This window comes from Haliotis cracherodii, unplaced genomic scaffold (assembly GCF_022045235.1).
Source record: "Haliotis cracherodii isolate W230 unplaced genomic scaffold, xgHalCrac1.p SCAF_16, whole genome shotgun sequence".
Classification (NCBI taxonomy): domain Eukaryota; kingdom Metazoa; phylum Mollusca; class Gastropoda; order Lepetellida; family Haliotidae; genus Haliotis; species Haliotis cracherodii.
The window spans coordinates 587,372-593,265 of record NW_027266271.1 but is presented as its reverse complement, the minus strand read 5'-3'; the positions used below and the strand labels follow the sequence as shown (position 1 = coordinate 593,265).

General features: G+C 38.6%; 2 pseudogenes; both read right to left on the bottom strand.

Annotated features, from left to right (window-relative positions):
- Positions 1-552: 552 nt before the first annotated feature.
- On the bottom strand, positions 553-3,319 carry LOC139463881 (uncharacterized; annotated as a pseudogene).
- Positions 3,320-4,126: 807 nt separating this feature from the next.
- On the bottom strand, positions 4,127-5,634 carry LOC139464121 (uncharacterized; annotated as a pseudogene).
- Positions 5,635-5,894: the final 260 nt, after the last annotated feature.

The following is a 5,894-nucleotide window of genomic DNA, read 5'->3' as shown; positions in this document are numbered from 1 at the left end:
GCACGAAATGGAAATCGTAAAAGATTCCTTGATGGAACATGAAATTATTAACATTAATAATTATTAGAATTAAATAACGAAACTCATTGAGCAAATTGCCTGACCCTGAGGCATAGTGTCTGCTCATGCTCATTATTACAAGGGTAAGGTAGAAAATGCAACCATACAACACTCAACTCTACTATGTAATTCATAAAGGCCCCTAGTTGGGACGTGTAAATATTTACTTAAAAATTTAAAAAAATAATTAAATAGTTGACTTTTATTGAACAAACTCGCCTGACCATGAAGCATAGTGTCTGCCCATGCCAAACACCACACTCCCTGTCTTGGCATAATGAACCATAACAAGTTAACACACATCATAACATAGTAAGAACAACAGACTCTACTCTGTAATCGCAGCTGTATGAGTAGATCAATAACAATCGCATTTTCCCTATATTTAAGTGATAAATAAAACTCTAGATAGCCAAACTGCCCTTACTGGTCCTATTCAGCGAATAGGCTCTTTTTCCGCTGAGCTACGCTACCGACAACAACCCTTATTCTCTACAGCTGAACACGAATGTATGCTTTAAACGCATCTGAATTCCACCGGCCTCCTTTGCAGAATTTTTGCGTCAGACCAGCCTTTCTTTGCTGCCGAGCATGCTGCACCTATACGGAAACTGTGTCCTTTGTATCTAGTAGAATCTAACCTTAAGAAGTTAAATACAACTCTGAGTGCCTCGTTAAAGGAGGATCTTGCTACCGGTTTAAATCATCTGTCACTAAACAGAGGGCCTGGGAAGAGAGACCTTTGTCGTAGGTAACGTTTGAGCGCAGCAACTGGACAAAGGTTACTGTCTAACTTGTCTAGTGTGACGATCTTGCTAGCTTTACCGCTGTTGTGTTTATACATCGATATGTTAAGATAGGCCGCGGAGCTGGAAAGTGAAACGTCCTGCACCTGCAAGGCCGCTTCCTGATCCGATCTACGCACCGTCAGTTCACCAATCCGAAAAAATCCGTGAAAGGCAACTAAAAACATTGTCTCATAAAGTAGTCTGATTGAAGGGTTGGAAAACACCACAGGTAATGAGTCAATCATCCTGCCCAGTATGTCCTCTGTGATTGGTAGACGCTGGTCTACTGAACAGTTTAGACACTTAGCCCCATGTAACAACTTCTGAACTTGAAAAGAATTTGATTTGTCCTCTAAACCGCAAATTTTATGAATGTAACCTTATGCTGAAATGTAGGTCCTCATTGTTGAAGGTGCTATCTTTAAATAGAACATATACGCCAAAAATAGTGCCCAGTTAGGCGACATTTTTTTTATTTCTTGGTTTACGGATGCGCGGCTCTTTCAAAGTCCTTATGTTAAAAAAAAATAAAAATGAAAATTACCCTTTTATATTACCGCCGATCTTTTCGACCAAAAGTTCAAACAAAAAAAGATTTCTTTTCCTCGTCGAGCGTTAAGCAAAGGGAAGTCACTCTGATATTTCTTGCTGGGATCCTTCTCTAATACCATCAAAGCTTGTCAACGCAAAGCGCAGTGGTGACCAGTTTAACTTTTTCAACACTGTTGGCCGTTCAAAGCCACAAGTCACACCGCACGGTAGACCGTCCAATCCCAACAAAATAGTTTATATTTATATTAACCTACTTGTCATATCATTCATTAATTAAATCTATCACATTTCACAATGTCTGAAATACGTATTCCATTTGATTTTATCAATTTTTTATCTATAGATTAAAAATGTTTTCACTTGACACTATTTCCCGCAATGTTGTTGAAAATAAAATTCTCGGACACACTTCGACAACGGGTCCTCATCGAACATGTCAAATAGCAAAATAAAGACGTTTCACGCGCTGAAACATCTTTATTTACAAAGTAATAAAATCATCAAATATATATCTATAAAAGTTGCCATACTGACATCTTAGTTATTATTTCCAACTTTTCATGCGATCGCATATCGTAAGTCAAATGACATCTCGGCTTTCGTCGCCTCTATTTCTCAGCTCGGACACGATGTCTTAATGCCAAAATATATGCATAAGAAATCTTTGTCACAGCTCCTAACCTAGCTCTATGCATCCATAAAGTTCCATATTTTTTATATAGATCGCGATTTCATGCTAAAACGTTCAGAATAACATGATTTAACCCAAACCTTTCGCCAAAGTCTGAAAATTATCGTTGTTGTAATTTGATTAGCTGCCTTAGGTCACATGCTTAAATTTGACCAATCACGAACCTTGTAGCAGATTTTGTCGGTGAAACAATATAAGTTTTTTTAATGTATACTGACATGGCAGGACGTATGTGTTATTCATACGAAGCTTTGAAAACCGAGGTATTTCCTCATGTTAGTGAGCGGACAGCCACTATCATCGGGAAATGGGTGATGACAGATATTATTTGAAATTCTTTTTAAAATAATGTTCCAACAACGTAAACAAATGAAAATTAAAAAGAAATAGGTAAAGGGATTTTATGAATTCTTATATTTGTCGAAAAAATTGTTAGATTTGCGCTTAATTTGGAAGTTATGAATGTTTTAGCTTACATTATTATTTATTTAAAACGAACTTTATTTAGTTGTTCATGAATTATTTGAATAATGAAATGCACATAACTTTCATATTTATAAACAATAGGATTAATTAGACCTTTCAAATAGTGTATGGCAAAACATGTAGTAGCAAAGATGTTAATTTCAGCAGATAATTCCTTGATAAATGTTGGTTTCATCTATCACACAACAGTCTCTGGGAACTTGGTATCACAGCAGTAATCTTCTGGTTGGCTGGTGTTGAAAGAGTTAAACGTTGCCCATGCTGCCAAAATAGCAGCGTCTTTCATGCATTTCCACCCATGACATGAATATTGTTATGTTGCCATCCTTACACAAGCTGAGTGCCAGGGATATAATAAAATGTTCTTGAAAAATTGAGTTATTTTACTTTTATTACGCCAGGATATTTTTTTTCATACCTACGTAACTTTTTAGGAAAAAATTCAGGTAAAAAAAATGTGAGGCTTTTTTTTTTTTTTTTAAATTGGCCTGCCTCACTTTTGAAATGAGTTTGAAATCCGTAAACCAAGAAATAAAAAAAGTGTCGCCTTAGGTGTTGCTATCGGTAGCGCCGGCGAAATACCTAGACAATCCCGGGAGAATTCATTGTACAAATCCCACGCTCTGGTATATGTAGCCTGACTATTCTTACATAGAGCTGCCCCTAATAAAGTATCTAAGTGAACAGATAATTCTCGGGTAGTAGGAGTGGAGGAATCCGCGTTTCCTGCTTGTCTGCCCATGGTGCCTGACTGAGAAATTTTGATATCTGTAAACGAGAAAGTAGGTCTGCCGACTTATTATGTCTTCCCAGTATGTTTTCCGCTCTGAAAATTATATCCTGTTTCAAACACAAAAGAACAAGGTCCCTCACCAAGGACATCAACTTGACTTCTTTAGACGTTTGCTTGTTGATAACGGACACTAAAGCTATGTTGTCTGTATGAAACAGAATACATTTTCCTCTTAGCTCTTCAGCCCATAATCTAATTGCCAACACAATGGGAAAAAACTCTAAGACAGTTATGTTAAACAACTTCCAACAGCCTGGCCAAACTCCATACGCCCATTTGCTTCTAAAAACAATTCCATACCCTAACGACGCTGCAGCGTTGGTAAAGAGATGAAGCGCACTATTCGACAACCACACCTGTTTCTGCAATACGGATATCCCGTTATACTGACCTAGAAATTGCAGCCACAATTTAAGATCCTCCCGAGCTTGCTTATTTAACCGTATCCGATGATGGGGTCTCTGGGTACCGACAGTTAAATCATACAATCTCCTAAGAAAAGCCCTACCTGGTACCACAACTTTACAAGTGAAATTAAGGTAGCCTAATAAGGATTGCAGCTCACTAAGTCTAACCTTCTTCTTGCACATATCAGCGGTCAAGCTTCTAGCCTTAACTAATTTGTCTGAAGGTAACCTGGCTTCCATGGCAATAGTATCTATTTCGATTCCTAGAAACTGGAGACAGTTGGCAGACCCTACTGTTTTTTCCGGCGCAAAAGGAATCCCAATATCTCCGCATATGTCTAAAAATGCTTCAAGTTCTCCACGACACTTGCCCCTGCCCTGAGAAATAATGAGGAAGTCGTCTAAAATATGCAGCATATGTCCTATCCCGAGCTTGTTAATTGCAATCCAGTTCAACGCAGTGCTAAACGTCTCGAAAATTTTGCATGCTGTCGAACAACCCATTAGCGAGCACTTATCGAAATAATATTCTCCTTTCCAGGTGAAACCAAGTAGGTGATAATAGTGAGGGTGAATAGGTACAATTCTGAAAGCTGATTCAATGTCGCACTTCGCCATATAAGACCCCAAGCCCATCCTAACAATAATGTCAATTGCTTCATCTAAGGAAGCATAATGTACATTGCTCGCCTTTTCAGGTATACCATCGTTGACAGAGTTACCGTAAGGATAAGAAAGGTGATGGATCATTCTAAATTGACCTGGGACTTTTTGGGGGCATACCCCTAGGGGAGATAGATGAAAATCCTTTAGTGGGAACTGTTTATAGGGGCCTGATATCCTACCTAGTCTTAGTTCTTTGCTTATTTTGTTTTGGACCACGTCTATGTAATCTGAAGCACTTTTTAAGTTGTGACAATCTCCTGATTTTAAATTACCCTCGTATCCAATGTGAAACCCAAACTTGAAACCCTCTAATAGATAATCAGTGATTTCTTCATCATAACCTTCAAGCCAATGTTCTAGCTTATGCACGTTTATAGGGGTTGGGAGGGCATTGCATTCCCGTCAGAGATGAAAGCTGAAGCAGAAACAGTTTGGGATGGCAGATTTGGCAGACCCTGAGGTCTTTGCCTTAAATTGCCTTTGGTTTGAGGGACGAAAATTCTGCAAATTTGAAGTAATTGCACTAAACCATAATTCCCAGTGTACTGTTCCCCAATCCAAATTGTTTTCTGACCTCAACTTCCGAAATTTAGTATCATAGGCATACCAGTTACCCCCTTTCTGGGATAGCTCTCTGAATGTACTAACATACTTTAACATAGCCTGAACATCCTCAGGATATTTCTGAATGTGAACCGACATAAAAATGTGGAATGCAGAAACCCATTTGTCAATAGACAAAAACCTTTTCTTTGATGAATCGGAGACATTGACAGATTGACCATTTACATTAATTGTAAGATTTTGGTCGTGAGTATCACCTGACAAAAGTGAGGATATTTCAACGAATTTGTTTTGCCAAATTTTAGCTTTAAGTTTGTCTCCTACCCCAAAGCCTAAGGGTATGGACGTAGATTTGAATTCTTGCATTTCAGTCTGGTTTATACTATTGGACGCAAAAAGATTAAGGACTGCCTCACCCTCTCCAATATTGATGTCATTGATAGCTGAGGTATTAGTCCTTTCTTCCGGATGCTCGGTCATCTCCGCCCGCCCGCTCCGCCGCTGACGATTAGTGGGTCTCTTGGAAGAACTGACACCTGCAAGGTCATCCAGGCAGAGGTCCACGTAGCTGACCCTGTTGTTTGGAGTCTGACTGGAACGTTTCGGACTTCTAGCGGATAGTGGCATCTCAGACCAGAATGGACCTTGGAATGAAGTACAAAAACCAGCAAAGGTTTGCACAAAAGAACTAATACTGTGAGTTACTTTATTAACTCACTATTATAAAGAGAACGCTTAGCTAATCGCCCACAACGAAGTAACTCTGACTTATTGTAACTTGAGACCTTTTAACTAATTATGTTTTACAACGTGAATGTGATCAAAGGCATTTAAGAGTTGCTACCCTGTATATTACAATTTAGCAAAATCCTTGACAGACAACGTAA